General features: G+C 41.1%; 1 protein-coding gene across 7 annotated transcripts in view; it reads left to right on the top strand.

Moving 5' to 3' along the window:
- The window catches only part of LOC149205351 (calcineurin B-like protein 7), a 259,218-nt gene that overhangs the window by 51,520 nt on the left and 179,871 nt on the right, over positions 1-27,827 (top strand). The gene's annotated exons all lie outside the window — the stretch shown is intronic.

A 27,827-nucleotide genomic window follows, 5' to 3' on the forward strand; every position in this document is an offset into this window, starting at 1 on the left:
CTCTAAGGCCTTCATAGGTGTCAAGGGTCCTTTGATCTTTTTCTTCCTTTCGCAGAGTTGTCATGCCTTCTTTCGGGAGATGTCTTCAAAGTATCTTTGTCAGATAGTGATTCTTTGTGATCATGGTGTTCTTCACATGCTTGATCTCTTTCTTCATTTGCTTCTTCATGGATAGATAGGTCAACCACCTTCTGCTCCTTGTGAGAGCACTTCTTCATTGCTTGCTTCTAGGACTAGTCAGCTTTTCTTCTTCACTTGCTTCTTAGTCAGCAATCTTATACTCCTTATGTGAGTATTTCCTTTTGTTGACCTTCATTGCATTGTAGTACATGCCTTCGAGCATGTCATTGGTGAAAGAGATTCTTTCATACTTGATCATGTCATAGAACTATTCCCATGACTCAATAATATACATATAATAACATGACTAAACTTTGATGCATACATACCTCATCTTGATTCTCCTTTGATCATCTTAGCTTCATTTGGTTGTCCTTGGTGTGGCCCTTCTTGCTTCATCTTAGCTTGCCTGCATATCATCCTTTTCTTGAATCCCATGAATGGGATTCCCAATGAGACATCTGCTTTTGTTTATGAATCTTCTTTTGAAGATTCCATCATAGGATCTTGAAGACCCTTACCCTGCAAATGTTTCTTTCCTTTTGATGATGGAGGTCTTCTAAGATTCTTAATCATGATCAATTTTCTTTCATTGTGGATGAGGTCCTATTCTAGGTATGCTCCTTCTACATGAATATCTTGAGCTATATCTATCATGCTCCTATATTCTTAAAGATATTTATAACCATACAGTTTTGTTCTCATTTATAAATGCTCTTTCTACATGAGTATTTAGAACTCTATGTACTTCATGCTTCTAGATTCTAGAAGATGTTTCTAGCCATGCAATTTTATTCTATTCCTACATGCTCCTATCCTACTCAAAACTTTGAAAGAAGACTTTAAGTAAAGAGTTTGACTTAGTCATAGTAGAGATACAGATGATCTTCCTTCCTTTGCTTCTTTTCTTCTTCTTTCACCTTTTGAGTCATGTGAGCTTCTTCCCTCTTTCTCTTGTTGTTGTTGTCCTTCTTAAGTTTAGGACAATTCCTTTTGTAGTGTCCATATTCTTGGCATCCAAAACATTGGATTTTGGACATGTCTTTTTTGTTTGTTCTTCGTGGACCAAATTTGCCAAATTTTCCCTTTCTCTTGGCCATGGTAGCAAATGCTTGCTCCTTTGATCCCACATCTTCCTTAGCTTTGAGTCTGGATTCCTCTGTCTTGCATAGAGACCACATTTCACTTAGTGTGGTAGCTTCCTTCTTGGCATATATGCTTGATGTGAAGTTACCCCAGTCCTCAGGTAGAGCATTGAGTATTACGATTGTCATTTCTTTGTCGGACATGACTTCCCCTAGTTCCTAAAGTTGATCCCTTATCTCAGAGATTTTCATGAAGTAGGGATTTTCATCTTGGACAATTCATTCTTGAGAGATATCACTTCTCTGGCTGTGGATATCGAGAATAGCTCTACTAGCTTATCATAAATTTCTTTTGATGTCTCAAATTTGGAGACATAAGGAATGATAGAGTCCTTGATAGATTCTATTAGAATCCTTTGAGCTCTTGTCTCACCCTTATTATACTTGGCTAAGGCTAGAGTTTGTTCCTTAGCAAGGATAGTAATATTCCCTTTGATATGTTCTAGAAGTTCATTCTCCTTGAGAAGTAGATTAATCCTCTTCTTCCATGCAAGAAAGTTATTGGTACTTAACAATTTGTTGCTCTCCTTGCAAAAAGACATTGATGTATATTCAAAAGGGGAGATATACTTACTTGATAGATTTTGAGATGTAGTTGACTTCTTTTCTCCTTGAAGTCTTGATGGCTTGCCTTCCTTGGATCTTGATGTTTTTCAAGTTGCTTTCTCCAAGTGGGCTTTCGTGATGATTTGTAGCTTGATGCAAGTCCCTCTTGGATTTGCTCTTCTTTGTAGGTGCTTTTATATAAGGCTCTTCTTCTAGCTTTGTAGTCTCCCTTGATGAATGATAGATGATAGACCTTCTTGTCCTTGAGGTGATAGAGAGTCGAGACTTCTTGGCTTGATGCTTCAACTTTTGTAGATGTCCTTCCTTGATGAGTGTTCTTGAGATGCCTTTTATTTGATGTGTCATCTGTTAGTTTTTGGTAGCATCAGAAGTGCTCTAGCCTTGAAAATTGGTGGAGAGGCTAAGGCACATGAGTTCTAAAGAACCCAGAAACCATTTGGTGAAATTCCACTCAGATTTTATTTTATTAAAATAATTAATATTTTCAATGGAGTTCCCAAGTCTAAACGTAGGGAAATTAAAATATTAATGGGTTTAATCAAAATATGGGTGAGAATGATCTAGCAGGCGGATCAAGTCATGTTTTAATCTTAGCCGTTGACTAGAGACTCAACAGAAAAAGTATAAAATGGAGGCTTGGGGTTTATTTGGAAACAGAGAGAGAGAGAGAATTGATCTAGAGTTCGATTTTTGGGGCTAGGAAGCTGAGAAATTCGAACTAAGTGATCATTCTGCAGCAGAGGGGCAGAGAGAATCCGGAGAGGACTTTCTGGAAAATACAAAAGAGAGGTAGAGAGAGCTTGCAAAGAGGCAACACAATAGTCGGGAGAGCTGACGCAGAAAAGCTGACTGTTACGCAGAATTCAGAACAGCCGAAATTGCCGAGAACTCCCTGAGCTGCCAAAACAGCCGGGAGAGTTGATGCAGAGGCAACACAGTAGCCGGGAGAGCTGACGCAGAAAAGTTGTCTGTCACACAGAATCCAAAACTGTTGGAACAATCGAAATTGCCGGAACAATCGGGAGAGTTGACGCAGAGGGTAGAGAAGGTGACATTGGGCTGACGTAGAGCCAACGCAGAAATAGCCGGGGTTAGCCAATCTTGTACTGGATCAGCCAGGATTCTACTGGGTGAAGTGAGGTAAAAATCACTCAGATTTTCCGCCAGTATTTTCTCTGTAAAGGATTGCTAGATGAGCATCCTAGATTTGTATTCAGATATTTCTCCTGCATAATAATAAACCCTTAGAGCTGCTGCACCGGTTTTCCCGCATTGGGTTTTTTCGGGGACTATTGTGTCCAAAAATAAGTGTGTCCTATGTATCTTGTTCTTTGCTCTGTTTTCTGTTTCATGAGATCAAATATTTAATTTGTGTAGGTTTCAGAAGTAATTTGCTTCAGTATTCAGAGGAATAGCTTGATGAATGTAATTCAAAAATCAAGTAGGTGAAGCAGATTTAGATTTGTTGCACTAGAGGTTCCTTCTGAGTGTAGGAATTTTCACATCACCTTAGCTTTGATACCATGTTGATGAATCTAGGGCAATGAGATGTAGAGTGATTCTTCGGGACTAGATAACAGTTTGTGAAGTCTTTTTACAATTTGTCTTTATTAGCTTAATCTTCTTCTTCTCTTATTAATGCATGTGTGTACTTCATCAAACTGCTATCAAAAACATAAAACAAGAACATAAGATATTGGCTCTCTGCCAAGGCCAAAACCTCTCCTCTCGAGAGGAAAACCCTTCGGTAAGTTTTCTCTTATTGAAGCTTCTTTCTTGATCAATGCCAAACCCTAGACCCTTGACTGAAGATCCTCCAAGCACAAGTCAAGCCCTTCCTTTTCTCAGCACTATGTTTCCCCGACACTTTGTCCACCTCCTTCCAGCACTTCGTTCCACGTCCCTTCATCCTTCTTCCGGCACTTCGTTCTTCCTTCCACTGTTAGTAGACCTTCTAGAAGAGATACTTATCTTTTGTACTTAGTGATATCCTTCACCTAAGGATACTCTTTCCTTCTCTTGATCAACTGAGTCCCTTCTTGATGTATAGTGGTAGGCTTAGTTTGACAACATTGCAGCCCTAATTCTCGCATTTGTGAGAGGTCTTGTTGATGTTATATAGCTCCTCTTTCCTTCGCTTGAGGTCCTTCCTTCTTCGCTTGGATAGGAGGCTTAGTAGGCCTAGCTTGTAGCCCAAACGATGAGGTATGTTGGGAGGTGACTTGATGCTGTCCTAACTACAGATAGCCCTTCCTTTTCTTCGCACGTGTGGTTGGTATTGGCCCTAAAACAATCCCAAAACCTTCGCTCTTCCTTCTTGCTTCTTTGCTGCACTAGAGGCTCCTTCTTCGTCCCTTTCTCGGCTTCTTTTTCGGTCCTTTATCTTCCTTGATTTCAGAGTGAGTTGCTTGTCGTTTGAGGGAGTGGACAACCTCTATATATAGAGGGTTGTCCCTCCTTTAGGCCGACTTGTAGGCTGACTTGCTACCTTGAGGCCGACTTGACTTCCTTTGCTTCAATGGGTGTTTTTAATGGTGTCTTTGCTAGGAGGAGACTTGACTTTGCTTGGAGGTGTCTTCTTTGACTTGCATACATAAATATACAATGTGTAACATGCCTTTAAGGTCTTCAACATAATTCTTTTGACTCTTTGACTCACGTATAACACTTTAACATGTGCTATACCTACTTCAATGAGCAAGAAATTCATTAACATATATTATAAAAATAATATTCATTTTCTTGAATAAATACAAATATCAAAAGTACATTTGTGAAGAGCGAACCTAGTTACATTTCCTTCAACAAGTTAGAGGACAAACCACTAGGCCTTATGGCCTTGTTGGTGACTAGTTAGGGTAATGAGACTTCTTCAAAGAACTTGCCCACTTGCAACCACAATGTTAGTGCCAAAGCCACTGCAAAACAAGGATGTTAGTGCCAACAAACCAATGTAAACCCAATTAACGACTGAATGAGGGTTAGGGAAGGGCTGAGTAGGCCAATGATGAGGCTAAGGGCTAGGATAAGGGAAACGATGGGGCTAAAAGGGCTGAGGGAAGGCAGTGAGAGGGCTGTGATGGCTTGGAGAAGGCCTATTAGGTCTGCGGCAGTGGGAAAAGAAGGCTGCTAAGAAGGAACAAAGGGCTTCAAGGCCTTGAAAGGCCATGAATAAGAGGAAAAATACTCCCAGAGGCCTGTGACACCAAAACAAGCCTTTAAGAGGCTGCCACAAGGAGGAAAGGCCCTTCTTGGGCTCACGACAAGGGCTAAAGGGAGGGATCAAGGCCTAGAACGACCTGCGAGTTAAGGAGAAATCTCGTATAGGGCTGCCGAATGGGGATAAGCCCTAAAAGAGGTCACGCTAAAGGAAAAGAGGGTTGCGACAAGGGCTAAGAAGGTCACGACTAGGCCTTAGAGGCCTCAAAATAAACTTGGATCCTTGCAAAACCCTCAAACGTTAGCCAAAACAAAAAATTCACCATAAATACTCCAGAAACCTTCTGTGGCCAACGATTCTCTTCCTTGGTTGAGCATTGAGGTTGAAGGATGGCTAAAGGTTAGATCTTGCCTTCTTAGGCCTAAATCTACCTCAAAAGGCCCAACGATTTTGCTCAATTGGCTAGACGTCTCACTTGGAGGAGAGAAACCCTTCAAACCCTAGCCCTAGGTCTAGTTTGTCCTCAAAAAATCGATTTTCCTTAGTGTCTTGAGAATTCACCCGCACAAAAGAATAGAAAGAATTCCCAAAACCCTAATATATACAAAAAATAAAAAAATCCCAAAACTCGAAGTGCTACAAAATTAAAACAAGGGTTAGATTTATTTACAAATATACAATATTTACAAAATCCAAAATATTAGCTCTCATTAGCAAATTAAATCTTTGTAGCCCAATATTAAATAATTTTTTTAAGAATTTTGAAATAAATATTATGGCTGAATAATTTAAAAAAATTAATTGGCCAAAACCCTCCTGCAAAATAATTTGTCGCAATGAAAGCCCTGAGCTCAAACAAGGTCAGTCCTTCCCCACAGTCTGTGAACTTGGAGCCCAAGGGCTACAATACCTGTAAATCTCTATTCAATCTTAAAGATAACTATTAGAATCATATAGTGAATCAAATCACCTAAGATAACTCATACTGTTAGAATGTTCATATCACCGACAAATGAAATAACAACTACAATATTTGGCACAATATAGAGCATAAACAAATAAATTAGCACATACCACAGATGAACAGATATAAGAACACCATGAACTGAAAACCCAAAGTCTTTTTATTATAAGAAAAATAATTGCAGTAGAGCAAGGCTCTACAAATGCGTTACGAATTTACATCATCCAGAGATTATCCAAAGATACCAAATAGGAGCTCCACAGCTCCCTTATATAGAGAAAACCCCTCCAAGTGGAAAATAACCACTAGTTGGTTTGATCTTCGTCAAAATAATCTCGTCCGTGTTGAAATTTGTAACTAGGTTCGATCTTCATAAATGTATTTGAAATGTGCTTATCAAAAGCACGAAGAAAATATTATTATTATTATTATTATGACTTATTAAAGCATGGGTTTCATGCTTGGGTGGATTTCGAGTGCCACCCTAGGGGAGACATTTCCACACTTGTGAGCTGGTCTGGGAGTATTATACAGAGGAAATCACACTGTTCTGGGGGCAGGTTGGACGTAGAAGGGAAGTACGCATTTCCCAGGAGAGGGAGCTTCAGAGCAACATTGGTTCCAGACTTTTGGGGACATAATTGCCTTGGATTTTGCTACTCTTGGGTGGAGTTTACCGGGCTGAATCAGTGGCTGGCCATTCGGCCGAAATTATTTTTCCAGTGCACATGCAGAGGCAGTGTTACTGGAACTGCGTAGTCATTCGAGGAGCACGTTGGTTGTGGAGGGTTGTAATGGAGTTGGGGCTGAAGGTTTGCAAGGGGGCATAAGGATAATTCTCGAAGGTATCCTTAGCTAATTTTGGAGGGATTTGGCAGCTATTTACCAGGCAGTACGAATTACCCAGCTCTAGAGGGTGCTCACATTATTTGGGGCCAGTTTTGGAAGGTTGGAATTAGGCCCAACCCTTTCGGGGTTTATTGAGGAGAGGCCAAGATTAATTTGGCTGAATTTTTTGAGCCCTCTAGCAGGGTCAAACTAGTGTCTCTTTCCAACTAGCAGTTGTTGGTAATATTGCTCCATTTTGTGGGTTTCTTGGTTTGAAGGAATGGGAAAAATTCCTTTCTGGGTCTTGTGGGCGAAATTAAGAGGAAGCTACAACAACAATTTCAAGCCAATCCGTGCATTCCAACAAGGGACTCGAACCACTTTCACATAGCAGCAATGGCACAATTTCTGGGCCAGCGCAAAAGCTAATTTTTGGGCACACGTGGAAGGTTGAGGAAAGGAGTCTGGGAGTTGGGTTGTGCGAGGAGTTTGAGGAGATCATCCGAGGAGTGGAGTTCAACATTTTTGGGGGAATTGGAAGGCTGCTTCAGCACATTTCCAGATAGGTCGTATTTTCCAGCCAGTTTGAGGAGGACATGGTATTTGGGGCCGATTTTCGGAGGTCAGAACTAGGCCAAACCCTTTCTAGGTTTTGGTGGGTTTATTGAGAGGAGCCTAGGGCTAATTTTATAGAATTTTTAAAGCATCAGAGCTGGGACTTTCAACAACATCTTTCCAACAGACAATATAGTTTTTTTGGGCAACGCATGGCCTATTTGGGGGTAGCTCACTCTCTCTTTTGGGCGTTGCATTTTCTCACCTGGGTCTTTTAAAGCTTGCCCTTGAGGCAAGCCTAGGTGCACTCCTTCCATACCATTGTACTCTTGCTCCATATATTTAATAAAACAGCTCTGCTGCGTGGTATTTGTGGAGATTTCATGGGTGTTCATTGATTTTCAGAAATTTTTGTGTTTGCATGTGTTTTTTGCTTTATATGTCACTGTTTTTCCTATTTCAGAACATTACAATTATACAAGGATCATAAATACACTTGGTCTTTGACTCAAAAGGAGGGCACAATCAAGCTCGGATTGCCACATAAATTCGTACTTTTACACAGAAAATGTAGTGTTCCTAATTAGGAAAAACAATGACATGCAAAGCAAATAACAAATACAACACTAGAAATTTCAAACACTCAGTAAACACCCATGTAAACTCCAGAAATAAGAACCAACTGAGCCATTTAATTAAGCAATTGGGGCAATAGTATAATAGTGTGGAAGGAGTGCACCTAGGCTTGCCTCAATGGCAAGCGTGACAAAACCCAGGTGATAAAACAACAAGCCCAGATGATAGAATCAATTGCTCCAATGATGCCCTGCGCTGCCCCAGAAATCTGCACTGTCTGTTGAAAAGAAACTATTGAAAACCCCACCTCCGGTGCTCAAAAATTTCCGCAAAATTAACCCCAAGCTCGTCACCAAAATCCCACCAAAATCCAGAAAGGGTTTGGTTTGGTTTTGACCCTCAAAATTCCACCCCCAAATACCACGTCCTCCCCCAGGTGTTGGAAAATACAGCCTGCTTGTTATTCGCATAGAAATCCCTCCAAATCACACCCAAGGGTTGAGTTACACTTCCCCAAGGTTCCCCTTATTACCCCCGGCGATCTCCAGCTCCCCAACTTGTTCCTCAAGCTCCCATGTGTGCCTCGTGAGAGGCTTCTATGTTGGCTCTGGAAGCTGCAATTCGTGTTGCCTTCAAGCAATAATCTCCTACTCTAAAAATCTTCCAAAATGTTGATGCCTCATTGAAGCTTCAATACGCAAAGTCTCCCGGCAAGTGCTACTTGTTAGACCCCTGAAATGACACATGCGTATTCCCTTCCTGCGTCCTCTTGGAACACGCACTAGCTGAGCAAAGGGTTGAATGATAGGCTCTGAAAGCCCTCCATCTCTTCTCCAAAGTGGTACGATTTGACCTACTTAGGGTGGCACCCGAGGTACCCCGAAGAAAGGGTGAGTTCTCCGCTTGGAAAACTCGGTGCTAAACAACAAGTGACCCGCTAAGCAACTCGAGAAACAAAAGTGAGTTCAATTGACAAAAGACCCCAAATGAGGCTAAGCTTCTCCTATTTATTACGAGTGAGCTTTGTTTTCCCACGTGGGCCCCTCCATCTAGGTTTTCGACCTCCCTTCTTTGGCTATTCAAATTTCTCCTTAGGCAAGTGTGTTTTTCCTTGTGTGTGTGGCCCCCACGCTCCATTAAACAAGTATTTTGGCGTCCCTTTTTCTCCTAAGTCTTTCTCCCAAAATTTCGTGGGTCCCATGGTTACCAAAAATGACAAATTGTGGAAAAATAAACTTGGGACAAATTGATTTAGGAAGGGACATTACAATCCTCCCCTTCGAAATGTTGCTTGTCCCCAAGCAACTTCAACGCTGGATGCTCAAGTATGTGTTCATATTCCCAGGTGGCATCCTTATCCGACAAGCTCCTCTAGCGTACTAAATACTCCCTAATAGTTCTGCTCCTCAGCTTCCTCTCCCTAGTATCCAAAATGGCTTCTGGTTCTAGAACCAAATGCCCCTCATCATTCAAGCTGAGGCAACTCCGTAGCTGCTCTCAGCTGTTGACCTAACACCTTGAGGCATGAGACATGAGAGACATTGTGAATCTTGCTCCCTGGTGGGAGCTCCAACTCATAGGCCACCTACCCAACTCTCTTAGTCACCCTGCATGGCCCATAAAAATGGGGTTGTAGCTTCTCGACCCCCTTCTGCTTCAATGTAGATTGTCGATATGGCTGTAGCCGTAGAGAAACCAAGTCCCCCTCCTCAAACTGTGTCTTAAACTTGTGCCTATATGCATATATCTTTTGCTGATTCTGGGTTGTCAATAAATTATCCTTGAGAGCCCTGAGGATATCCTAGCTCCCTTGGATCTAATCTTTGGCCTTTGGGGCCTAACTGTCTCTAAAAACAATGCCAGCAAAAGACAAAGCATCATAACCATACGAGGCAGAGAAAGGTGACATACCAATGGACATGTGATGGATGGTGTTCTGGCATTACTCGCCTAGATGTAACCATCGAATCCATGCTCTCTACTGCCCGATCACATAGTTCCGTAGGTAGCCCTCCAACCATTTGTTGACCCTTTCCGTTTGACCATCGATTTGTGGATGGTAACTAGTGCTGGGGGTGAGCTCAGTACCCACTAACCTGAAAAGCTCTTGCCAAAATGCCCCCATGAACTGTTTGTCTCTGTCACTGACTATGGTCTTAGGTAGCCCATGCAAGTGAAAGACCTCCCTGAAGAACAACTTGGCCCCCTGGGACGTTGAATACCATGTTGGGATGGCAAAGAAGTGGGCATATTTGGTCAACCGATCCACCACCATATATACACAATCTCTGCCTTGCACCATAGGGAGCCCTGTTATAAAGTCCATAGAGATACTCTACCGTTTCTCCTCAAGAATAGGAAGTGGCTGCAACAACCCAACTGGATGGGTCAACTCCCCTTTGTTCCTCTGGCAGGCCTCACACTCTTGCACATATCTCAATACGTCCCCATTGAGGCCTTTCAAGTGAAACGCTCCCTAACTGTCATGTATGTCTTCCGGAACCCCTGGTCTCTAGATAGTGGTGAGTCATGGGCTACATTGAGAATCCGTTCCTTCAACTGTGAACCCGACACCAATAATATGTGCACCTTGTAGTAAATGACCTCAACTATCACCCTATAGTGCTCATCAGTGTGAATACCCTCCAAGATCTCACATGCCCGCTGGTCCTTAGAGTACTCCACCAACGACTGCGCCTTCCAATCATGGCAAATGCTCATGATTGAAAGTGTCGCGGGTCTCTTGGATAATGCATCTGCTAGTATATTGTGCTTGCCCTTAACATACTCAATATCGAAGTAATAGGCCTGCACTTTGCTGACCCACCTCTGTTGCCCATCATTGAGGCCTTGTTGCGCCATAAAGTGGTGAAGACTATTGTGGTCAGTCTTCACTCGAAATCTGTTGCCTACTAGGTACTGCTGAAATTTGGCCAATGCATGCATGATGGCCAACATCTCCTTGTCGTAAATAGAATACAACCTCTCATGTGGAAGGAGTTTCTAGGTCTCAAAAGCAATGGGGTGTCCATCCTGAGACAATACTGCGCCAACCGCCTCTCCTGATGCACCGCACTCCGATGTGAATAGTTGTGTTAAGCCCGGGAGTGCCAAAACTGGGCAACTACTCATCACCTCCTTGAGGCGATCAAATGCCGACTGTGCCCTGTTCGTCAATGTAAAATCGCCCTTCTTTGTTAGATCTGTGAGGGGAGCCGCTAGCTGTGAGAAGCCCTTTACGAACTTCGTGTAGTAGGTGCGTATGCCTATGAATCCTCTCAACTCGATCACATTCTAGGGCTCAGGCCAATCCCGGATGGCTCTGATCTTCTCCTCATTCACCCTCACTCCATCTGCGCCAATAATATGTCCCATGCAAAGCATCTTTGTCAGCGCAAACTCGCACTTGGACAACTTTGCATAGAACTGCTGCTCCTCTAGGATACACAACACCATCTTCACGTGCTGCAAATGCTCCTCTGCAACGACCAAAAGTCGTATACGTAGCGGAAATATTTAAAATACTTCGTAAACAAAGACATGCATCGTAGGACAGTGATTGTAATTGTATATTGAATAAAAGAATTGATGTAGGATGAGTACAAATGAGAATGAGGGTCCTGTATATATAGCCAGGTAAGTACCCTTTCACAAATAGGCATGTCTCTAAGACATGCCTTTTCATTATTAACTAACTAACCATTAGTTAATTTATTTTTATTTATTATTATATTTATATTATTATGATTATTATTTAGTATCTATTTTTATTTATTTTTACATAATTTATGTTCATAACATTGCCTTCTCCTTCGAAATGCTTTGTTCTCAAAGCTTACTGATGAAGATTCAGATCGCTTCTGCTGTTCAGAATATCTTCTTGTTTTGAGCTTTTATCTTTGTTGATACAAGATGATATGATGTTCTGAGCGATAGACAGAATTGTCGTACTGAAAATAGATTGGACCATCCTAGATTAATCTTCTAGGGAATCTTTTGATCCTTGGAGATGTGTGGTGAATAGTTATCGTATGATCGGATTGAGCTCACTTCAATATTCTTCGAAACATAAGTTTGTTTATGTTCTGCGTGATATAGATTTGTAGATTGATTAATGTGTCTACTCTTGTGATTCAGATGTAGATAAGGAATTTTTCTTGTTTGAACTTCCTTAAACGTTTTTATGGCAGTTTCTTGATTTCCATCAGGCATTGTTGTTGTTGAATTAACTACTGAATCCTTATTTGGTGTCTCCTCTATTTGAACGACAACCTCTGAGTACGTTTTTACTTCAATAGGGTTTGGATTTCCCTGAATTACGAGATTAGTGGTATTGATGTTTGTTTCTTCAGTTTGGACTGTTACATCTGGAGATTTTGATGCTTCCTTTGTGACAAGTTCTTTGAACCTATTCGTCAATGATTTCTTTTCGTCCTTAAGTTTTTTAATCTATTTGAGTAGATTTTGATTATGATTTTTGAGACGTAAGCATTTCTCATTCTTTGAGTCAACTTTATTTTGGCCTTCACGCTTTTCGTCTTTTAAACACTTGATTTGTTCTACTAATGTTTGGTTAAGGTTCTTTAAACATAAATTTTCTTCTTCTTGTTCTAATAAATGCTCCTTGAGTTCCTTCTTTGATGCTTGAGCTTTCTTGACTTGTTCGAGTAGTTTTTCTTGGTGAACTCTGAGGCGCGAAATTTCTGTCTTTGTTGCAAATGACTTCTTCAAGCTCTTTTTTCTTCTTTGATATCGCTTTTTTGTTATCTTGAAACATCAAGTCTGAGATATCCTTAAGGTCTTTTAATGAAGATTTTATTGATTTTGATTTACTTGTTATGTCTCGAAACATGACCATCTTCCCTTTATAAGGAAACATCAAAACTTGTTTCTTTATGTTTAACATGAATGTACCCAAATCCTTAAACTAGGGTTGACCGAGTATGATGTCAGTGTTTTTATCTGTCCTTACAACATGAAATTGAGATATGTAGTCATAATGACCTATTGTCACTTGTAGATCACTAATTTTATACTCGTTTTGGTCAAAAATATTTTTTTTACACCAATGCTTAGCTCTGGAATTAATAGTTGATTTGCCAAGTTGATGTTGATATAATTTTTATCATTGCTTGGGTTGATGGCGACATTAACTTCTCTTTCTTGGATACTTCCTTTTAATGTAATTACTCTGTGATCTGTAATTGAAAGACCATTATAGGAAAACTTTTCTTCCTTCGTCATTTTAGAATTGAGCTCCATTATTTTTTTTTCAAGGATTGATGCCATTTGTTTTGTCGAGATGGCTTAAGGTATTATATTTAAAGTTCCTTTGGACTTTGTACTTAAAACCTCCTTTTTAAATATATATATATATATTCTTCAAAACTCTTTTAATCCAAATTCCTATTATCCTTAATATTTCAAAACTCCCTTGTATTCTTTTTATATTTTTTTTTTCCTTTTGTATTTTGAAAAGAATATTTAAATATTGTTTCAATTGGCTTCTTTTAAATATCTTATTGTCCTTTGTATTTATTTTTTAAATTTCATATAACTCGTTAAACTTTAATTCAACTTCACTTTAACATAAACTCTTAACTGATATTTTCTCCTTATGTAACCTTTTATAATAATTCCCGCTTTGTACTTATATATTTCAATAATTTTATGACTTGAACTTTTCTTTAAATACCCCTTTATAATATAATACTTCTCTTTATATATCTTTTATTTATAGTATATATATAATATTTTCCTTTATTAAAGGTACAACCCTAGTGAAACATGGCTATTCACCTTTGGCGTATATTATAAAATATATGTTCACTTACGTACGTTTGACTCGGTTAATATTCTCCACGTAAAAAGTAAAACTTACCATTCACATAAAGAGATTTTGTATTCCTTTTGTTTTTCTTTTACTTTTAAAATTCCATGGGAAATTACCATTGGTTTCTAAAACCATGGGTTTGTAAACCACTTAATGAAGAATCAAAATAATATTATTTATTCTTCACGTAAAAAGTATAACTAACTTACCATTCACGTAAAGAGGTTTTGTATTCCTTTTGTTTTTCTTTTACTTTTAGAATACCATGGGCAATTACCACGGGTTTCTAAAACCATGGGCTTCTCCATGTAAAAGTAAAACTTACCATTCACATAAAGAGATTTTGTATTCCTTTTGTTTTTCTTTCATTTTTAAAATACCATGGGCAATTAACATGGGTTTCTATAACCACGGGCTTGTAAACCACTTAATGAAGAATCAAGATAATATTATCTACTCTTCCTTCTCTTACTTCTCTTATGTATAGTTTTAAATATATTTGGAAAGATTCCCTCTTATCTTTATTATGCACTTTTTATCAATAATGTAGAACCTTTTTTATATATATGAATGTTCTCCTTCAAAATTTACATCGGACTATATTTATTTATTTATTTTTAAATCTTTTTTTTTTAATCTTTATATGTACTTATTTTATTTTCTTTTTTTGAATTTGATTTTTTTCTATATTTTTTTTTTAATATTTTTTTTTACTTTTATTTTCTCTCCATATATATTAATTTGTTTTTTTTTTTTTTTGAATGGCCAAATGCTTGATAGTGAAATGGAGAAACTCCAAATTCTTGTAGCGAAACGCTTCAATGACAACAATGTTGATGAATTTGATGGTCAAAGACCTGGATTGGAGAACACGCCTCTGTGCAATGGTTGAGCGACCAGAGGATCGAACAACTCTGATACCAATGTAATGACCAAAAGTCGTATACGCAGCGGAAATATTTAAAATACTTTGTAAACAAAGACATGCATCGTAGGACAATAATTGTAATTGTATATTGAATAAAAGAATTGATGTAGGATGAGTACAAATGAGAATGAGGGTCCTGTATATATAGCCAGGTAAGTACCCTTTCACAAACAGGTATGTCTCTAAGACATGCTTTTTCATTATTAACTAACTAACCATTAGTTAATTTACTTTTATTTATTATTATATTTATATTATTATCATTATTATTTATTATTTATTTTTACATAATTTATGTTCATAACATCCTCCCACGTTTGACAATAAATTAAGATATCATCAAAGAATACCAACACAAACTTCTGCAACTGCCCACGAAATACATGATTCATGCATGACTGAAAGGTGGCAGGTGCGTTGGTCAACGCAAAGGGTATGGCCAATAACTCAAAATGCCCATAGTGGCACCTAAAAGCTGTCTTGGGGATGTCCTGATCCCTCACCCTGGTTTGATGGTACCCCGAGCGCAAATCTATCTTAGGGAAGTACTTGGCCCCTCTAAGCTCATCCATCAGCTCATCAATGTGCGGAATTGGGTAACGGTTCTTCAAGGTCTTCTTGTTGAGCGCCCTGTAATCAATGCACATGCGCAAAGTCCCACCCTTCTTCACCAGAACAACTGATGAAGCGAAGGTGCTAGAACTCGGCCTAATGTTTCCCAGCGCCAGCAACTCCTTGATGGCACGCTCAATGTCGTCCTTGTAGGGCTTTGGATGCCTATAAGGAGTGGTGATAACTGTCTACAACCAAGTTCCAGCTCGATGGTGTGCTCAAATCCCCTGTCAGGTGGCTGGCCCCGTGGTATATCCCCAAACATTATCGGGTATCTGTCCAAGATGGCATGTATGTCTGGGTGAGGTGGCTTGGGCTGTCCCCCAACCTCCGAAATCCTCAGCGGCATTGCCCATGCTATATCCCCATGACGCAAGTCATCTTCCATCCTGTGCGTCGAAATTGTCGATGGAGGGTACAAATGCATGCCCCGAAGGACTACCAACTTGCCATTTGACCCTACGAACTCCAGCTCGAGTTTCCTCCAATAAGTGGTGACCCGGCCAAGGGAGTAGAGCCACTGGACACCCATCGCCAGGTTGGTGTCCGACACATCCACAACAAAGAAATGATTTGTCACCGAGTAGTTCCCCATGGTCACTGTCAAAGCAGGAACACATCAGGTGCACTGCATAGTCGTGTACCCTGGCACTAGAAATGAGAACCCCTCGAACTCCTCTGTAATGATGCCTCACCTCTGAACCATTTGGGCATCAATGAAATTGTGGGTGGCCCCACTTTCTACCAAAACAGAGACACATTATCCCTGCACCGTGCCTCAGATCCTCAAAGTCAAGAACTTGGGAATTCCACGCAAAGAAGCGAGGACTTCCCTAGATGGTGCGAAAGATGATCCCCTAGGTGGTGGTGGTGGTCCCCTCTTTGCCTTACCCTCGCTGTCTCCCCCGCCAAACTCAAACTCCATATCATCCTCCTTGTCACTATCCGAGAAGACCTCGATGTAGTGGGCCTTGCCTACTGTGCACCGATGCCCTAGTGCACATGGATCCTGACAAGTAAAACATAGTTTTAGAGGTCTCTCTTGGTCTCCTCATCTAACTGCCCACGCCCTTGGGTTGCCCGCTATGGTGGGGGTCTAGTGTCACCTCCCCTTTGTGGGTAGGGAGTTCGTGATGGAATGGATGCTATGGCCTTTGCGATTGCCCCCTACAAATCTCTAGCACAAGTCACCACCTCCTGCAAGGTAGGGGGCCTCCGTGACTTCACCAGTCCACACAATGACTCAAGCAACCCCTCTATAAATGTGTACACTGTCCTAGCATTGGATAGGTCTGAGATCATGACTGAAACTCTCAAAAACTCCAATATGTAATGCTTCAGATGACCAGTCTGTCTAAGTTGGGTCAACTCTCTGAAGTGAACCTCTGGGTCCCTCCCATCAAAATGCTCCACCACTCTTCGTGTGAAATCCTCATAAGAGGTCACGCTGGCATGCCCCAATGTGGGCAAGCCGTGAAACCACCACTCATGTGCTTCCCCTCCAAGTGCAAGGTACCCATTTTGATGGATTCCACCTCTGTCATCCGATTAAGCTGGAAATAAGTATCCAACTTCTCCACCCATGCTCGCGCTGTACCCTTGGCAGAGCCATCATACGTGGGGAATACATCCTCCCAATGGTACGCTGCAACTTTGAATTCTGTGTACTCGGTCTCCCACTGTACCTTCCCTTCTCATTCTGTTTGAGCTGGAAATAATCTCTGAATGATAGGGCTGCTTTGAAATCTTCCCCCATGGATTGCCACTCTCTGAAAAAATCTCCCATGGGCGTCTGGTCATCCGGTCCTCCATGCTCATTAGGTGCTGAGGGTAGAAAAGTAGGTAGCATGGTTCTGGATAGCCCTCTGAAAGTTGAAGGGTGAGTGGTAGGTGAAGGGTGGTCATCTTGTTGAGAGGCCCCTGAAGTCCCCCAAATAGGAACTCACGATGAAGGCCGTTGTCCCTATTCTGCTGTTTGATCTCCTCCAACATCTCCTTCTGTCCCTTAGCCAGATCATTTAGAGCCTTCAAGAGGCTATCAAATGCTGCTTCTTCCTTACTCTTTGGCTCCCCCATCTCTGCTACAACTACTGCCTTCCCACGTTCCTTCGTATCCGGTGTAATCTCCAACTCCCTCTCCCTGGTCCTCTACCTCTGTCTTCGGTAAGTCACGTTCTGCCTATCTTCCTTGTTCATAGGAAATTTCCTCATGACTGAGATAGGATCTGAGGCTGATCCTGAGCTCTGATACCACTGTAATGTTCCTAAATAGGAAAAACAATGATATGCAAAGCAAATAACAAATACAACACCAGAAATTTCAAACACTTAGTAAACACTCTGTAAACGCCAGGCATAAGAACCAACTGAGCCATTTTATTAAGCATTTGGGTCAATAGTACAATAGTGTGGAAGGAGTGCACCTGGGCTTGCCTCAATGGCAAGCGTGGCAAAACCCAAGTGATAAAACAACAAGCCCAACTGATAGAATCAGCTGTAACAATGATGCCCTGCACTGCCCTTGAAATCTGAACTGTCTGCTAGAAAAAAACTACTGAAAACCCCACCTCCGATGCTCATAAAATTTTGCAAAATTAACCCCAAGGTCCTCACCAAAAACACATCAAAATGTAGAAAGGGTTTGGTCTGGTTTTGAACCTTGAAATTCGTTGCCCAAATACCATGTCCTCCTCCAGCTGCCGGAAAATACAGCCTCCCTGTAACTCACAGAGAAATCTCTCCAAATCACACCCAAAGGTTGAGTTACACTTCCCTAAGGTTCTCCTTGTTTCCCTCGGCAATCTCCAGCTCCCCAACTCGTTCCTCAAGCTCCCACGTGTGCTTAGTGAGAGGCTTCTGCGCTGTCCCTGGAAGCTGCAATTCGTGCTGCCTTCAAGCAACAATCTCCTGCTCTAAAACTCCTCCAAAATGTTGATGCATAGTGGTGCCTAAAGGCATTTCACTAGATACAAGGAAGCCCTCTCTAATCTGATAGAAAAGGAGACAAACTTGGAGATCATCCTTGGAGACGATGCCACCTATTCTGTGAAGGGAGTAGGGAATGTTACCCTTCAATTGAATCAAGGTAACACTATTCATTTGCAAGAAGTACTATATGTACTTGATCTCAAGAAGAACTTGGTGTCCATTTCTGCAATGGAAGATAAAGGATTCAAGGTGGCTTTTATCGATGGAAAGGTACGTGTTTGGAAAAGAAATTTCAAGGATGCTTTTACTCTTGGGTTAAGGGTTGACACTTTGTATCAAGTTGGAGGAAGTCCATTGGGAGCCATGTCTTGCGGTGCATCTTTACAATTTGAGCTATGGCGCCGAAGGTTGGCCCATCTTCATTATAAGGTCCTACTTGATGTGAGACAGATGGTGACAAGTATGCCTGAGTAGAAAGTAGAGCATGAAGGTGTATGTCTGGGATGTGCCGAAGGAAAACTTACAGGGGGACCATTCCCCTCAAGTAATAGAAAGACCACAGACACATTGCAATTGATCCACTCCGACATATCTAGCTTGATGCCCGTAAACTCCTTGGGAGGATACTTATATTATCTCACCTTTGTCGATGATTATGAACTGTTCCCCTGGTTCTGACATTTCAAAGCCTTGATCGAAAACTAATTCGAGAAGAAAATCAAGATATTGAGGATTGATAATGGGACCGAGTATGAATCCAATGAAATCCAAGACTATTACAGAGAAGCTGGCATTAAGAGGGAGACTACAATGCCATACACTCCCGAGCAGAATGGTGTTGCTGAAAGGAAGAATCACTCTATTGTAGAAGTTGTCTGTGCCATGCTTCATGATCAAGGCCTTTCGAAGTTTCTATGGGCTGAAGCTGCAAATACTGCTGTGTATGTTCAAAACCGATGCCCTCATTAAGCATTGGACTCCAAGTCTCCGGAAGAAATGTTCACTGGTAAGAAACCCGATGTCTTTCATTTTAGAATTTTTGGAAGCCCTGTATATTTTCATGTGCTGAAAGAGAAAAGAAAGACTACAATGCCATACGCTCCTGAGCAGAATGGTGTGGCTGAAAGGAAGAATCACTCTATTGTAGAAGCTGTTCGTGCCATGCTTCATGATCAAGGCCTTCCGAAGTTTCTATGGGCTGAAGTTGCAAATATCGCGTGTATGTTCAAAATCGATGATCTCGTCAAGCATTGGACTCCAAGACTCTCAAAGAAATGTTCACTAGTAAGAAACATGATGTCTCTCATTTTAGAATTTTTGGAAGTCCAGTATATTTTCATGTGTCAAAAGAGAAAAGAAGCAAATTGGGTGCATCTAGGAAGAAAGGAATCTTTGTGGGCTATAGTGAAAATTCTAAGGGATATAGAATTTATGTGGCTGGTCAAAAGGAGGTTGAGATAAGTCATGATGTCACCTTCGATGAAGATATGGCCTTCGGGGAGATCAACAACCTTCCTATCCTAAGGAAGGACAAAGAAGCTGACACAGGTAATCAGGGTGAAAAAGAGGATGAAACGATGCCTAATGTTGATGAACCTATGGATCCTATTGATCCACTCCCTCATAAGCCTTCCTCTTCTAGGAGGAGACCCTCATGGCTTAGGGAGACTCTCGAAGATGCTGGGAGGCACATTGCACCAAGGGGGACTTTCCGTGAAAGCAAGAAGCAGAATAGGTATCAAGGATATTTGACCGCCATGAGCACTAACATTCAAAACGAACCTTCATCATTCGAAGAAGCTGTGAAGCAACAAGTATGGAAGGATGCCATGAATGAAGAATACGAGTCAATTATGAAGAATGATGTCTAGGATGTGGTCCCTAGATCCCAGGACAAATCGGTTGTCACTTCTAAGTGGCTCTACAAAATCAAGCATGGAGCTGATGGAAGTGCAGAAAAGTTCAGGGCTCGCTTTGTTGCTCAAGGCTTCTCTCAAAAGGAAGGTGTAGATTACGATGAGATATTTGCACCTGTTGCTCGATACACCACCATCTGCTTGATCATAGCCCTTGTTGCCTCGCAAGGATGAAACCTACATCAGATGGATGTCAAGACCGCCTTCTTGCATGGTGCAATCAATGAAGAAGCCTATGTGGAACAACTTGAGGGGTTTGAAGTTCATGATCGGGAATCTCATGTATGCAAGTTGAAGAAAGCTCTCTATGGGTTGAAGCAAGCACCCCGGACTTGGTATGAGAGGAACGATAGTTATCTGATGAAGCTGGGATTCACTAGAAGTGAAGCTGATCCAAACCTTTACTTTAAGGTTGAAAATGATAAACCTCTCATTCTGGTACTTTATGTGGATGACCTCTTTCTGACAAGTGCAGATCCTCCCATTCACAAATGTAAGAGGGAGTTGGCTTCTGAATTTGAGATGAAGGACCTAGGACTGATGCACTATTTCCTAGGGTTGGAGGTATGGCAAAAGCCAGGTGAAATTTTCCTCTTAAGGAAAGTATGTTGTGAAGATATTGGAAAGATTTGGGATGGTGGATTGCAAGCTAGTGACTACTCTTATGGAACTTAACTTTAAGAAGTTATGTGGTAGTTTTGCTAGACCTGAATTGGGAAATGCTTCTGAGTATCGTCAACTCATAGGAGCACTAATGTTCTTGGTGAACTCCTGTCCGGACATATGTTTTGCAGTTAGCGCATTGAGCAATACATGGTTGGGTCTCATCATATACATTGGATTGCCACCAAAAATCTTCTGAGATATCTTTGGAGCACAATCACTCACGGACTGAGATACACTGTTGGAAATGTGAGGCTGCATGGTTATTCTGATGCTGATTGGGCTGGCAGTGTGGTGGATCGCAAGAGCACTTCTGGATGTTGTGTTTTTTTGGGTTCTGCTTCGATATCTGGATGAGGAGGAAGCAAAAATCGGTTGCCTTAAGCATCGCCGAGGCCGAATACATAGCTTCTAGTATGTGTTGAAATTTGGTACCGGAGGACAGGTGGTTCCTTAAGGCTTTGATCTTTGGCCTAGGGAAAAGTGTCCAAAAGAATTTAATTTTTCTCCTAAAGTAACTTTATAATTTTTATAAAGTTAAATCTAATTTAAAAGTGACTTTAAGTGATAAAGTTACTAAGTCTAATTTTAAAGCGACTTTTATAAAGTCAATGAAAAATTAGAAAGGAAAAGTGACTTTGGAAATAAATGACTAAGTGGGTCTTTATTAAAGTGGGGTGAATTAAAAAATAGAAAGTGAGATTTAAATGAGCATTTAATCTCAGCCATTGATCTAAATCTATTTCAGCCATTGGATTTAGGGATCACCCAAAAGTCACTTAGGGTTGGATTAAGGGAGGAAAAGGAGGAAAAGATCATTCATTCTTTCATGAGCAGATTGGGAGAAGGAGAGCAAGAGAGCAAGGGAGATTTCTGGACAGGAAGGAGAAGGAGGCAGCAGCTTGGCACACATACCAAGGCAGCACTTCAGCAAATCCGTACAGCTGAAAGAACAAGCAAAAAAAGGCAGATTTTTGCTGAGCAAACAGAGAAAAACTGATTTTTGGGCACGAATTTCGAGGAGGCGATTTTCTGCACGGAAACCGAGGTCTGTCCGTACAGCCCGTACAGTCTGTACGGTCCGTACATCCGTACGGTCCGTACAGCTCGTACAACAAGTTTCCAGATTGTCTGTTAGGCTGAAAAACAGATAAGTTTGCTTGCTGGAAAAATTTGTTTTGCTGAAAATTTTCTCACTGTAAAAGGCATTTTCCAGAAATAAAGAAGAGCTCTCAAACTGGTTTTCCCCAAGAGTTGTAGGGGGTTTTTCCAGGGTCACATTGACCAAAAATCTCAGTGTTTAAATGTGATTTAATGGCTGTTTATTACTGCTGATTTTTATTTCTGCAATTTCCAGCATTCTGTAAAAATTTCCAGAATTTGTGTTTTCAGCAAATTTATTTTTTCCAGCTTGTTGAATGTATGGTTATGGGAAACGACATTTAACTACATGGGAGAAATAAGGTGAAACTGAAAACCGGGGTGGGAAAACAAAAATTTCTACAGTATGACCTCTTGTGAAGCTGTCTGGTTGAGGACTCTCTTCAGTGAGCTGTTTGGACATGTGCTGGATACCACCGTGATCTTTTGCGACAACCAAAGTGGGATCCGATTATCAGAGAATCCCGTGTTTCATGATCGTTCCAAGCATATAGATATCAGGCACCACTTTATCCGGGATATGGTACAACGAGGAGCAATAAGGCTCCATCACATTGAGACTGATGAAAAGGTCGCCGATATTCTGACAAAGCCCTTGGGGAAGGTCAAATTCTTGGCCTTCCGAGAACGAATTGGAGTCGTGGATAGACCCTCTTATGAGGGTCCTGTATGAGATGGACATTGAGCTCTGGGAGCTCCGGGGGGCTTGAGGTACTTCTTGGAGCGGTGAGCAACCATAGGTTGAGTGGTTCAACCTTCCCCTTGTGGTTTGCTGTGTACAGGGTGAGTGGTTCATCCTTCCCTTGTGAGGCCCCTTAGCGATATGTGAGTAGGATGAGTGGTTCATCCTTCTCCTGCCGAGACATCCTACCCATGCAGTCTAGGACTCATGGGAAGTACCTCTCCTATGGCCAATGAGTAGGGAAATGAGGATAGGGACCATAGTGCTACCGATGGACGCATCGTGTACTACCATACTCCCTATGCTAGGATGTTCGATATTGATTTGGGATCAATGGGAACTGACTTCGGGTCAGTAAAAGTGGTATGAGACACTCTCTTTTGATTGGAACTGACTTCAGGTCAGTAAGAGTGGTATGAGACACTCTCTTTTGACTGGGACTGACTTCGGGTCAATAGAGAATGGTATGATACATTCTCGACCACTTCTTCTTCATAGTTCAGCAGAGCAGAGTAGAGTAGTGCGCAGTGCATGGATGGCTGAGATATTACAGACTGGCAGATGGATTAGGAGGTGGAGTTCTCCCTAGTTGAGAGGGAGTGTTAAAATTGGCAACTAGGGCCAAACTCCACATGGGTCATCTTATTTATGACAGCTGATATTTTTCTTGGACTCCTCTCTCCGAGAGGTGTAGGGTTGATCTAAAGATCAACCGATTCTCACATGTACAAATGAAGTAACGAATTTATTTTGATTATGGACAAATTATCAAGGTTGGCCAGCGAACTCATGTAGGCTCAGAAGCCCAACAGTCACGTCTATTCATCTTCAACGTTAGCCTATAAATACATGATACCTCATCCTCATTTGGACATCACTCATCTTCACACATCTCTCTCTCCTCATCTGATTGGGTACAGATTTCTGGGCAGCTTCTCTCTCCACACGTGCGAAGGAAAGGACAATCATTTTCTGTTTCAACGTTGACCAGGTTTGACCAAAAATTTCAGAGGTTGTTTTTGGGCTGTGTTGACTTGTTTTGGTGCGATTTTGGGTGGAGGAATTCTGTCTTAGCAGGCCGCAGATTTGGGCACAAGAACCGAGGCAATCTGACCTCCTGTTTGACCAGCGTTGACTATACTAGGGCTGGCCGCAGGGTTGACTTTTGTTGACCAGTTTTGATTGGACTTTTTCGGACTGTTTTGGGCTGATTAGACTTGCTGTTGGAGGCCGAAGTTGATTGGGTTTGACTGAGCTGAATTGAGGAAGAAATCTGACCTGTTGACCAACGTTGACTTTTCTGGTTAGGGCTATTTTGCTGCTGTTATAAATTGTCAGAATTTGTAAATTGTACTATCTCTCTTTGCTGAACTATTGAAGACTAAAAGAAGATTTGATCAACGGTTTCCCCACATTGGGGTTTGCCTCTGTCTGGTGCCACATCTTGTGTCCTCTTGTCCTGGCTTGTCTTCTACTGTTTATGTTTATGTTCTATCAACATTTTATTTATATGTTTATTTGATTGCTAAATTGAAATTGATATTGGGCTCATAAAGAAATTGAAGTAAAATTGCTCTAAAGCATAGAACATACCATTGCTGCCTAAAATTAACAATAATAATAGCATTAAATGTGTGTACTTACATGTAATAAAACATATCTAACAATCCATAATTTGACAATAAAAAAGTCCCAAGATAAAAAATACTCCAATCCAAGCATCAAAATTCATCCATGCTCCAATTAATCATCCTAGAAAAAGTGCGAAATTCTCTAAAGAGAAGAACGATCAAATCTAAAGTGATGATACAAATGAATTCACGTCTCTCATATTTATACCCTCATTAGGAGTTCGAATTACCTAGTTTGAGCCTACATTAGCCCATTAACTAAAATAATGTGCAAATAACTATCTATTGGCGACAAGTCCACCAAACTCGCTCACAAAAAAAAATAAGTCCTCCAGGAGGTTGAATGATCAATAATGCATATCGTTGGGCTCTCTAAGAGGCCTGATGATGTTCATAAGTGCCAAAACGATGAGTTGGACTTTCAAAAGTAATGGATAAGGGGTTGGCCCCTTGTTATCCACATAATAAACCTGTGGTGCTCCCAATGGATGTGAGGGCATACAAGTGACCTCATGGATCTCCAAGTAAGTCGAAGATGCATGTAGACCCATCTGTAAGGGCTCAAATGATGGTGTAGGTGATGCCACATCATCCTACAAGTCTTGGGTCAGTGGTCAAGTGCATGGTACATTTATGGTGCTGGCTGGGCAAAGGTGAACCAAGTGCATCTTTCTTGTCCAATAGGTGAATCTCGAGTAATATCTGAATATCTCTGGGGATGAAAGGAGTGTTGTCTACTGCTGTGGAGTCCCATGGATCTCAACACACATCCTACATGTGCCAATGTAGCTCTCTGGAGGGTTAAGACCCCGTATAGGGAGACCAAACCCGAAATGGAGACCACATGCAATCTTGCATAAGATCCAATGCGTCCCCTAGCCTTCCAGTACAACAAGTCATCAAGAAAATAGAGTAAAATAGCTTACAAACCATGGACCACAGGTGGGGACTTCATAATGGCTTGCCCTTCCGTAATGCGTTTTGGCATGTGCTAATGTCTCCAAACTCCAAATGGGGTTAACCAAGTATCCCATTAGGTGGTTTCTACTTTTAAAGGGGATAATATGTCCAAGGTACATCCTTTAAAAGGTGGTGACATGTGATGAAGAGGTGGATGGAGTAGGGAATGAGAAGGGGCAACTTTGGGCCACATGCTGGTGTAGAAGGGTCGCTGGTAGAAGGGAAGCCCACACTTGGGTATATAATGCATAGGAGGGAGCAATCGTGGTAAATGATGTTGAGGTTTTCTGTTTTAATTAATTTTGGAAAAAATCTCATGTATGTGACAACAATAGGATTAGTTGCTATATTAGCTCTAGTATTTTTTGAGGAGGAGTTAATGCATCCTATATTTGTTGTGAGGGAATTTATGATTCAGTTTTATACTCCAACTATAAGAAATGTAATCCCATAGAGAATTGTGAGAGAGTGTAGAGAAAATAGGGTGAGCTGAGAGTATGTGTGAAGAATTAAAATTGTTGTAATCTCCTATTGAATAATAAGATTGCCGATGCCTCTGTTCTGGTGGATGTAGCCCAGATTGGTTGGGTGAACCACGTTAAAATCTTTGTGTTATGGTTTTGTGATTTTGTATGTGCTGTGTATGTATGTTTATTTTATTTCCGCTGCGCATTGTTTGGTCTAACAATTGGTATCAGAGCGGCGCAACGGAAGCGTGGAGGGCCCATAACCTACAAGTCTCTGGTTGTGGAGCTGGTACGTGTGACAGAGCTGCGGAAGGTGGAGCTTTGCCGTTGGCGCGGTTTCGTCAGAAACAGTCGCGCCAATTTTTTGACAGTGAACGGGTTGGCGCGATTTATTTTGGAACAGGCGCGCCAATTGATGCGGTTCCGAGTGTAATACTCGCGCCAGTGCGCCAGGATCCCAATTGGCGCGGAAACGACAGGTATACTCGCGCCAATTTTGTGACTTATACCGTTTTTGTCTCTGGCGCGGACCTTCTGCTGTCAAGGAAGCGCCAAGTCCCTTTCGGCGCGCCAAGCATTTTTCGCTTTGGTAAAACTGCAATTTTTTGTTTTTCTTTTCAAATTGTAATTACACGGTACGACAGAGGCATTTTATAGTATAAAGAAAAGGCATTTTTTAATTTGGAATTGGAGATTCTGTTTGTTACAACATGGCAAAAACTCAAAGTGCTCGTTTTGAGATCGAGAAGTTCAATGGCAAAAATAACTTCGAAATCTGGAAAGTGAAGATGCATGATCTACTTGTGCAACAAGGCATGGCGAAGGCGCTGTTGGGAAAATCCAAACAGCCTTACACCATGACAGATGATGAATGGAATGAATTGGATGGAAGAGCTCTGAGCGGTATTCGACTGTGTTTGGCGGATGATGTTTTGTTTAACATCGTGTCAGAGAAAACTGCTGCTGGTTTGTGGACAAAGCTTGAGAAGCTGTACATGACAAAATCCTTAACCAATAGGATTCTTCTGAAGCGACAATTGTACAGTCTGCGCATGAAGGAAGGTACAACTATTATTGATCATTTGAATGTCTTTAATACTCTCCTGGTGCAATTAGAAAGTATAGAAGTAAAATTTGAATCAGAAGATAAAGCTATAACTTTATTATGCTCGTTGCCCGAGTCATGGGATCATTTTGTTACTTCTATAAGTCTAAGTATATCAGAAACCCTTGAATTTGATGATGTTGTTGGAGCTTTGTTGTCCGAAGAGACAAGGAAGAGGTCAAATTCCAAAACCTCTACATCAGAAGCAATGATGGCTAGAGGTCGTTCTAGAGAAAGACGCTCCGGTAAGCACAACGACTCGCGTTCAAAGTCGAAAGGGAAGAAGAGTAAGGTAAAGTGCTGGTTTTGTGGCAAATCGGGACATTTGAAGAAGCACTGTTGGAAGAGACAGCAAGCATCCAAAGAAGACTCTTCAACAGAGAAGAAAGAAGCAAACACGACAAATACAGGTTCGGCATCCAAGACAGGTATGAGTGATGAAGTGTTATCAGTTGATTTGTCTAGTCATGATCAACATTGGCTGTTAGATTCTGGTGCATCAAATCACATGTGTATTCATAGGGAATGGTTTAAAACTTAGAAACCAATCAATGATGGAGTAGTTTACATGGGAAATGATGTCACATGTAACATTGTGGGAATTGGAAGCATTCATCTTAAAATGTTTGATGGTTCAGATGCTAGTCATGAACAAGTTTCAAATGTAGATCATGAACAAGTTTCAGATGTAGATCATGAACATGTTTCAGATGCAGATCATGAAGAAGTTCCTACAGATAATAATCAACAAATTGTGGAAGTACCAGAAACATCTTTAAGGAGGTCCACGAGAATTAAACATCCTCCTAGAAGGTATGATGATTATGTTACTTCAGTTGCTTTAACTGCTAACGATGATGAACCTTTGTGCTATCAGGAAGTTGTAGAAGGTTCTAAAAGTGAAAAGTGGAAAGAAGCTATGAAGGACGAGATGATGGCATTAGACAAGAATGACACATGGGATCTGGTAGAACTTCCTAAAGACAGAAAAACTGTGGGATGTAAATGGGTGTACAAATTGAAAAG

Source organism: Pinus tabuliformis, chromosome 1_2 (assembly GCF_031772625.1).
Source record: "Pinus tabuliformis cultivar Carrire ecotype Pingquan chromosome 1_2, CPIR1, whole genome shotgun sequence".
Classification (NCBI taxonomy): domain Eukaryota; kingdom Viridiplantae; phylum Streptophyta; class Pinopsida; order Pinales; family Pinaceae; genus Pinus; species Pinus tabuliformis.